Below are 10,677 nucleotides of genomic sequence, written 5' to 3'. Positions count from 1 at the left end.
GGCTCCAGAATGAAAACAGCATCAAACTGTTTTCATGTTTCTGATTTATTCGTTTTATTTCCGGGTCCTGAGAAAATCAATTCTGACGGAAAACAATGAAATCAAAGCTTCGTCTGAGGCTTTTATTTCCTACTGAGCAGGAAGTTGGTGATTTACATAAACTTCTCTCACATTAGAGCTGGTGGTGAGGGGTCAGAGGTCACAGGGGTCGTGGTTAATGGAGGTGGAGACAGACAAGAGAATGAACTGGAAAGCAATATGGAGCTAAATCAGGGCTCGAAAGTTTGTTCAAAAGTAAAAAATTAAAATCAAACGAACTTGAAACCAAAAAACGAGACACTGAAAAATAATTTCAGAAGTGATCAAATTTTAAAAGTAAAAAAAAAATAAAGCTACAGAAGAAAATTAAAATTGAAAAAGATTTGAAACTGAAATAGGAAGTTCAAAACTATTTTTCAGATTCAGGTTTTACAGTTTCAGATCTTTTTTTAAAACGGTTTGATTTTCTTTGAACAAACATCACAGCCCTATTGGAGCTCCGTACGGCGGCCTGGCTCAGACGCAGCCGCCTCAGACGCAGCCGCCTCAGACGCAGCTCTTCTCCAGATCCTGAGCCGATATGGTTCTCAGGGAACGCGAGGAGAGGAAGAGCGGTGGGAACGGCATGGCGGCCGCAGGCGGCGACAGGCCGGGCGCCACGGAGATGATGGCCGGCGAGTCCGCCAGCGAGCCGTAGCCCGATTTCTGCAAACACACGGAGGACGAGTCGGCAGCAGGGCCGTAGAAAAACCCGGGAGGGTCCAGAGGGTCTGCGGTGCCCACTGCAGGAGGGAGATCAGAAAATTCAACAAAAACCTTAAAAATGATTAAAAATACTTAAATCACTGCTAAAAGTTTACGATAATAGTCACAATAATGAGAAACTAACTTTGCAATAATATGATAAAAAAATATAATATTTAATAATGATGAAATAAAGTCGAATATTATGAGAATAAGGTAATAATACTTTAAAAAGTCACATAACAGAAAAAAGTCGTAATAATTTGAGAATGAGGTCAGAATATTACCAGAATAAACTCTAAATTATTAAGACTTTATGTGAAAATACAGTTCTAATAATATGAGAATAAAATTGTACAAAAATAAAGTAAAAAAAAAAAACTGACGATAAAAGTCGTAATAATGTGCAAATAAAGTCGTACCGTACAAATTTATTCCATCATTTTACGACTTTAGTCCCATAATTTAATCTTTTTCTTAGCCTGGTCCTGTAAAGCTCCATCATATTTTAAACAGGAAAAAAATAAAATGTCAATTTTTCCTAAACTTGGTGGACCGGGGCCCAAACCAGCCTCCTGCCCCGGGCCCCAGATCTCCCTAAAGCCGACCCTGGACGGGATGACTCGGTTCTGAACGGAGGAACTTTCAGTGTTTCTACTGATCCGGTTCTGATCCGGTTCTGATCCGGCGTGAGGGGCAGACCTGGGTCGTCCTGCAGCTGTGTGTGCAGGTATTGGTGTTTGGTGTAGAAGTTGTTGTAGATGCAGTAAAGTGCCGCCATCAGAGCAACTGTCCCCACAGACGCGGCGATGAAAAGGAAAATCTTGGCGTTGTCTTTGTCTACATGAGCATCTGGATCAGAACCAGCAGAAAAATGTTACAGCTGCAGAACGAAACTTTTATTAAAACATTTTCAACATGATGCCAGAACCGTTTGGTATGAAACAAATAAAATAAAATAAAAAACTGGCTCCTTTTCTTTTTTAATTGCGAACTAGAAACAACCAATAAGAGCCAGGAGGCGGGGCTTAGTGCTGTCAATCACTCTCCAGCTCTCTGCTACACTCCAGCCTGTGGTACATGCTAAGGCTAGTTAGCATAGTCATCAATGATGGTGGATAAACAATTTTCCTTTAAGTTGCTTCTCTGCCACTAGCGCTCTCAGCAGCGAGTGCAGGAGGATGATTGGCAGCGTTAAGCTCCTCCTCCTGGCTCTGATTGGTTGTTTTTAGTGAATTTCTGTCTCACAACAAACTGGCAACATGGAAACATTTGATTTATAAGCTTTAATTAAATCCAGAGTCTCAAGCCAAACCTCAGACCCGGGAACTTACACGTCCTCTTGGCGCCGAGACGAGACGCGTCGTCCTGATCCAGGAGGTCCCGGAGGTGAGGAAGAGGAGGAGGAGGAAGAGCCGGGCTCGTCTTCCTCTCAGACTGCAGGGTGACCTGAGAGCTGCTGGGCGGAAACATCAGCAGCAGGCAGAGAGCGGCGAGGCCTCCCATGGCAACCAGCTACTGAAACACATCAACAAAGTCCTTAAAGGGCCGGTACCGCGTGTTTCCAGCCACTTTACTGCAGGCCAAAGCTATTGTGTTACTTCCAGTTGCTATAAAGATACTATATACATCAAATATGAAATGTTGAGCTAAATAATAAAACATTTTGTTTTCAATAACCGCTGGATTCCACACCTTCGGACCCAGTGAGCCGATCAGAACGGGGCACAAAAAGTGTCATATATCAAATAGAACTTAAATTAACATTTGATTTTGTAATCTATAGTCTTGAAATTGGGCCTCTGTCTCTTTAAGAACTCCTGCTGCTTCTGAAGCTCCGCCTCCAGGAAGTCAAACCAACATGGCTCCTCCGCTAACCCTTAAACATTTTTACCAGCATTGCAGTTCCTGTTTGCTAATTGCTGCTGGCTAGTCTGAAGGAGCTGAGTGGGGGAGGAGCTGTGCCTCGGGGGCGGGGCTAGGTGGAGCCATCCAGGTGAATGGTTGCCATGGAGATGAAAGGATTTCTCAAACATTAAAGCAACTGCAGGTTTGATGAGGGAAAAACATGAAAACGTGATGCAAACACCGAAATAAAGTCATTTTAAGTTATACCGCCCCTTTAATGTTTTCTATGAACTCTTAATAAAAATGTTTCAACTGTTTCTCATCTTTATTTAACACTAAGACTAAAACTGAAGCAGGACTTTCTTCCCCTTACAAGCATTCAGATCTCTAAAGAAAAGTCAATAAAATGAGTTTTTACCTGAGTTTTAGGAACCGAGACGCTGCTTTCCTCTCGCTGGCTGTTGTTGTTTCTGCCTTTCAGGCTGAAGTGAGTCTGGATCCAAGACGACCCGAATCCCCGAAGGCGTCGTCGTTTCTTCAGGGAATCCTGCAGAACCGCAGCATCATGTCATGGAGACGGAGATTATTAAAGCTGATCTGCAGCACTTTGAACCTCAGACAAAAAATAAAGAGGAAACATGAGGCTGCTGCATTTTCTAATTAAAATAATCTTTATTTTAATAAGTTTATTCTCTTTAAGTAGGTGACAGTGACATAATTTAGTTTGAATAAAGACGATGTTTGTTTTACTTCTGCTTTAAAACGAGTTTAAACTTGAAACTGCAGCAGCTAATAGAGAAAACAGTTTAATAGAAAAACAGTAAGTTCAGCTTTTAGTTTGTAGAAATAAAAACTAAAACCAGGTTTCAGATGCTGAAGGATGCAGCTCCCCCTTGTGGCGAGTGATGAGTACAGCGTCATTTTCTTTGCTTTATTTTTCAAGTGAAAAATATTTAATAATTAAATATTAAAAAATACATATTTTTTAAATCAGTAATTATATACATATATATAATATTCAAATGTTTTACCTTTTAGGTGTTTTTTCTTGACTATTGAAACGTTTACTAGATGGAAACATTTGAATATTAACCGATGACTAAATGGGTCATAATGTATATTTGTGGTTTCTTGTTCTCCATGTATTGAATCAAAGACGTTAAACTGTTTAAAAACTGTAGAGGATAAATATTCAAATAAAACTGAAGCTCTAGATGAATCTACATTGTTTCACCTTTGACCCGAAACGCTGAAACAAATTAACTTTTTCTTTCCTGACGTCAACAGAGCCGAGCTTCAACATTTTCTCCCCATAAAGCAACGTTCAGTCAGCTTCACATTTCACCCCAAAAGTCAGGCGCCGCACTGAAAACCTGCCATCAGTGCTTCTTTCCTGACCTTTGACCTCAGAGTTTATAAAGGAGCAGAAAACGTCACGGTGGAGAACATGAGAGCAGAAATGTTTTATCAGATCATTTAATTATTCTGGAGTTTAAATCAGTAAAAAAAAGAAATAAATATTCAGCTTGAAAACTGAAACCAGGCAGAAAATAGAATCTGACAGAAACAAGATATTGATGCAAAAGTTTTATTATGACAAATACAGAGAAAATTTATTTGTACATTTGTTTACCAGCTAAAGTTTGAAAACATTATTTTGTTTTGCCTTATTTATGCTGAAGGCACTTAAAATCCAGCTGTTCAAGTTCATGTAAACCAGTCAAAATCAAAACCCGAAGTGAAAAATAACAGAATAAAAAATTACAAAAAGACATAAAACCAGAAACTAAAAATATCTACAAGCTCATTTAATTTAGCTTCAGTTTCTACGTTTTACATATTTACATTGCAGACGTGGCTCATGACTGATTCAGTCAGCAGAACGACTTCACCTTTAAATCCCATCCACTGTCACCAGGATGAACCCAAATCCAGACCCGACACTTTGTAACGGTTCACATTATGGCCGCCGGTCTGGACCGCACAGAACAGAGTCAAGAGAAAAGATCCGCTTTGCAGCTCTCAGGAGAAATCGCAGCAGGAAAGCACCGATTTACTAATTTGAGCCAATACCAAAACCCGATATTTATCAGAGATTTATAATTATTAGGGCTGAACCGACTGCAGTTTCCTGGCCAGTAAATGTTTGAAAGTCTCACCTTAACATTCAGGTTTGTTTTTCTTCTGAAAAGTCAAGAATTGTGTCAATGAAACAGTTAAGTTGGGCTGAACCTCTGCTAAGCGGTGCAGCGTTGGCGGATCTGTCGGGCAGTTGTTCGGTTATGTTAGATTCAGTGGAGGTAGATGAGATCCACTCAAACCTACTAAGTCTCAAATGCAGGTTTGAGCCAAACGCCGAATGTTTTGGGAATGGAGGCTCATAAAGCAGTAGGACATATAAATACTTTAAGGGCTTCTTGATGTATTGGTTTCTACATCGGCTTCAATGAGTGCATTTTGTTTAATTGCATAGAAAGATTTGAACAAAATTAATTGCATTTTTCTTTTAAGCTGCAACCTTCGTATTCACGCAACGCCACTGTCTTACAGTGTCAAACATACCGATATAAATATCGATTATCGGCTATAAGAGCAGGATTAACATCCATATCACCGTTAATTACCCCTGAATATTTCAATATCTTTTCTTCTGGAGCAGAACAGCCGACACCATTTCAGTCGAATGTTCTGCGCCGCATTTCTCAGCAACAGGACAAAAATAAATATCTGACGCTCCAGTTTCACTTATCGGATCGATTACGATAACGATACTGATGTTCACGCCGATATATTGTGAAAATAATAAACATTTCTCATTTTCTCCAGGGAACTCGAAGCTTAGTGGAAACTGTTCTGGAGTAACAGTCATTGTAAACATTTACAGCGCCGTAAACATCCAGGTCTGAAAAACACAAACTGAAGATTGAAATGTTTTGGCAGTAATGAGCTACGGACACCGAAACACGGACAGCAGGTTGAGAGCCTGACATCAAACAGCAGCCTGAGTTCATAAGGTCAACAGGTCATCCACCGCCAAGTCGCCTCACTTCTGAACGTCAGAGTTCGTAAAAATACAAAGTTGTGAAACGAGAAGGATGTGCAGGAATGGTTCATGACCGGCTGGTTGGGCAGCATTTCAGTTCCTTAAATATCAACTTTTTAAAAAACATTAAAAAAACATAACAACAAATCCATAAACTTATGGATTTAATTTAACTTTGTGAAAATAAATAGGGGAAAAGGTTTTAAATATTTAAAAATGGTGAATTGGACTTCCGGCCGGAACACCGTAAAGATGGCTGCTCATTAGAGAGTCTCCCCAGACAACCGGAGAAATTATAGATTTACTCCCATTCATCTGAGTAATATTACCTTGCGAAAGCCAATTAGAGGGGGTAAGACGACAACAAAGCCCAAACGACAATATAATTACAAGAGAGAGGACGAAAAACTTCACGAACAGGTATAGCTAACGAATGATAGCCTGAAGCTAATAAGACGGAATGGCTAGCCTGGAAATTTTACTAGAAGAGCTGAGAGGGTTCCGCCTGGAAACCAAGGAACAACTCTCGACTATTAAGGAGGAAATACGAAAAGCGAACGCAAGGATAAGTGAAGTAGAGGAGCGGTTGGAGAAGACGGAGGAGCGAACCCAAAACACGGAGGAAGTGGTAGCCGAGTTGCTAAAGCTACACAAGAATCTGGAAGATAAGGTAGACGAGAGAGCCGCTCCAGGAGGGAGAACGTCAGGATCTATGGTGTTCCAGAGGGTCTGAAAAAGACTGTGAATCCGTGGCTGCTTTTGTGGAAACTTTACTTAAAGAGGGGCTCGGTCTGGAAGACAGCGGGCCAGACATGCAGATTGAACGGGCCCATCGGGCGCTGGGCCCGCAGCCGCCAGAGGGCGCGCCGCCACGGTCCATCGTTGTGAAATTTCTGAGTTTCAAATATAAAGAGCTGTTGCTACGGAAGGCTTGGCAGCGAAAAGGATTTGTGTGGCGTGAGAAACAAATAAATCTGGATCATGATTACCCACCAGCCATCCTCAGAAAGCGCAGAGAGTACGCCGAGTTCGGAGGGTCCTGAAAGAGAACGGGGTTCCGTTTCAGACGCTCCTCCCGGCGAGGCTTCGAGTGAAACATAAAGAAGGAACCAGAACCTACGACACCATAGAGGAAACCACCGAGGACCTGGCTAAAAAGGGCTACAGAGTTAAAGTCATCAGGTCTCCAGCTTCTCTGAAGGAGCAGATCGAGCGGCTGTCCTGGAGCAGAACGGATGGGAGAAAACAGAAAGGCTCCTCCGGTTCTGCAAGAGGAGAAAACTACAAAGAGAGGCTCCAGGCCTTCAGAAGAACATCTCCACCCTCGACCTGAGAACTGAATGATCCATCATTTTCCCTCCTTGGATTTTCCTCTCGGAGATAAGTGTACAAAGGACTGTTGTAAGGATGATGGGATTTTAAAAAGGTTGGTTTGGGGTTTACTCTTATTTGGGCTGCTGCCACCTCTAAGGGCCCTCCTTAACAATATGGGAGGTTTTTCCCTTCTGGGCCCCTTTCAAGAGGCCCGACAGGGGTCTTGTTAACAGACCCCTGCCTTGGATGCTGAACATGTTCTGTTTTTTCATGGTTCCTGTTAATATGTTAGTTTCTGGTTCTCCTGTTTATTTTTTGTTTATACTAGTTTTAGTGAGTGGTGGGGGAGTTTCAGGGTCGTCAGTGACTTGGAGGAAAAAACTACACAAATGGGGAAGACTCAGTTAAAGGTAGTTTCTTTCAATATAAATGGTATAAATAATCTGATTAAGAGATGAAGAGTCCTATCCAAACTCCGGAAAGATAAGGTTCAGATAGCGATGCTGCAGGAAACTCTCCTAGATGATTCTGAACATGCCAAACTGAACAAGATGGGGTTTAAATCTGTCTATTTTTCTTCCCACGGCACCGGAAAACGAAGAGGGGTTGCAATTTTAATATCAAGCTCTTTGTGCTATGAACATGTTGCAGAACATAAAGACAGGGAGAGTCGTTATATTTTAATTACAGAAATAATAGATGGCATCTTGATAAGTCTTCTTAATGTCTACGCCCCACCGGGTAGTGACTGGTCTTTTTATAAGAAAATACTTGAATTAGCGGCAACAAAGAGTCAGGGTGTGGTAATCTGTGCTGGGGACCTTAACACTAGGTTAAACCCAGATTTAGACTCATCAAATGGGAAAACAAACTCAAAACATATCAGTAAAAGAATGAAAAATATGCTGGATGAACTGGGATTAGTGGATGTATGGAGGGATAAGAACCCAACTAGTCGTGACTACACACATTATTCCTCTACACACAATGTATACTCACGAATAGATTATTTCTTCATGTTTAAAAAAGATGTGCATAGATTAAAAAGTTGGGAAATCGGATCTAGTCCCATTTCAGATCACAGCCCAATCTATATCTCCCTTCAACTGGCTGAAAAGAGCAGATCTACGCTCTGGAGGCTGAATACAAATTTACTAAATAGTACAATCTTTAAGGAGAATATGAAAACTGAAATCAAACAATATTTGGAAGAGAACGATAATAACGAGGTGGGTCCGGCGATACTTTGGGATGCCCTAAAGGCGGTAGTCCGGGGAAAAATAATAACTTTTTCATCCAATGAAAAGAAAATTAGACAACAAAAACAAGTTCAATTGGAACTGGAACTAAAAGAACTCCAGAAAGAACACTCCAAAACCTTCAAGAGGGCAACAAGATCTAAAATTGAAACGGTGAAAAAAGAACTGAACAATTTAAACATGCAAGAAATACAAAAGAAGCTTCTCTTCACTAAACAGAAATATTATGAAGCAGGGGCAAAATCTCTGAAGCTCCTAGCATTCAAATTACGAAAACAACAAGCGGATAGAACTAACCACAAAATAAAAAATATTTATACAAATAGGGTTGAAACAAGCGCAGAAAAGATCCATAAATGCTTTGGAGATTTTTTCCAAACTCTATACTCTCAACCCAAACTGAATAATGAACAGCAAATAGAGATTCCTCTCCCAACTCTCTCTGCCCAACATTACAGTCGAGCAAAATGAACAACTAATATCAGAAATAACTGAAGCAGAATTAAGATCAGTGATTAGAAAGTTGAAAGGTGGAAAATGTCCAGGGACGGATGGGTTTGCACCTGAATGGTACAGAGACATGCAAGACCATTTAGTACCTGTCTTACTAAGAGTTTTCAACAATGTACTGGAAAATAAAATAATCCCTCCCTCATGGAGAGATGCAATTATTTCACTTATTCCTAAATAAGGAAAGGAAGAGTTAGAATGTGGAAACTACCGCCAATAAGTGTGCTAAATATTGATTACAAATTATTTACTGCCATAATTGCACAGAGATTAGAAGACATCTTGCCAATGATAATCCATAAGGACCAAACAGGCTTCATCAGACAGAGACAGACACAAGATAACATCAGAAAAACCCTGCATATTTTAAATCACATAGTTAAACAAAAAATAGAGACTATTGTATCGAGTCTGGATGCGGAGAAGGCCTTTGACTCGGTCAGATGGTCCTTCCTTTACAAAGTTATGTCCAAGTTTGGGTTCCACCAGACCATAATAAAAGTAATTGCAGCTTTATACAATAAACCATCGGCCAGGATAAAAATTAATGGAGACTTATCTGACCGCTTCATTCTGGAAAGGGGTACGAGGCAGGGATGCTGTGTTTCCCCACTCCTCTTTGCCCTTTTCATAGAACCGTTAAGTCAGTGGATAAGACAGAGGACGGACATAGCTGGAGTTCTCATGGCATCCGGGGAACAAAAGTTGTCACTTTTCGCAGACGATTTACTGTTAACCATAACAAACCCAGCTCAAACTCTGCCTGTACTTATGGGCGCAATTGAGGAATATGGTTCGCTCTCGGGCTACAAGATAAACATTGCCAAGACTCAGGTTTTAACAATAAACTATAACCCACAGAACACTACTAAGAGCTTGTACAATTGGAACTGGGAAGCGGAATCCATAAAATATTTAGGGGTCACATTTCCATAATTTTTGAAGTCAACTACGGACCCCTCATTCAAATCTGAAATCTGACATACAGAGATGGTATCTGATCCCTTTCTCGAATCTATACTCTAGAAAGGAGTAGGTCAGAATGAACATTCTCCCCACGCTTCCTATATCTATTTCAATGTTTGCCTATCCTAGAGTGGGAAAGAATAATATCTCAGTATATTTGGCAGGGAAAAAAGGCAAGGGTGAGACATAGTACGCTGCAGTTAAAGAAAGAGAAAGGGGGACTGGGTCTTCCCAATCTACAGGTTTATTACCTTGCAGCTCAGTTAAGAACAGTGTTTTGTTTATGCTCTAGATCTTATGATGCAAGGTGGAAAGATTTGGAAGGAACAACAGTAGAAGGAATCCCTCTAATATCAGTATTGATGGACAAGGACTTACAGGAGGGGCTGAACATACCTTATGGGTCAATGTTACACACAATGCTGGACTCTTGGAGTAAGGTAATTAAAATGTGTAAATTAGGTAACCAAATAAAAATACTCAGATGGTGTGCCTTCGATTCGGCTTTTAAACCAAATAAGATTGATGGGAGATTTAGAGGATGGATCCAAAAAGGATTAACCACTTACTATACATTTACCCAGAAGGGGGTGTTTCAGAGTTTTGAGGAACTTCAGAGATCTAATGGGTTGGAGAGGGACGATTTCTTTAGATATCTACAGGTTAGGGCCTATTTCAATCAAAATATATCTGTCAATTGGGACACAGCCAAACCAGAAATTTTAAGAGTGTTTCTCTCCCTGTTGAAGTCAGGTTCATGCAAGAAACTTGTTTCCACACTGTACAATGGTATTCTATTGTCTAAACAAGGTGACACAAACTACATAAGAAACAAGTGGATAAAAGAAGGAAATTTATCTATCTCATTGGAAGTCTGGGAACAGATTAACAAATTACACTGGACGACCTCGAGCTCCAATACATGGAGGTTTTTCTGTTGGAAAAACTCCGTTC

The sequence above is a fragment of the Poeciliopsis prolifica genome, unplaced genomic scaffold, assembly GCF_027474105.1.
Source record: "Poeciliopsis prolifica strain line A6 unplaced genomic scaffold, Auburn_PproV2 SCAFFOLD049, whole genome shotgun sequence".
NCBI lineage: Eukaryota > Metazoa > Chordata > Actinopteri > Cyprinodontiformes > Poeciliidae > Poeciliopsis > Poeciliopsis prolifica.
This window is presented reverse-complemented; position numbering follows the sequence as displayed.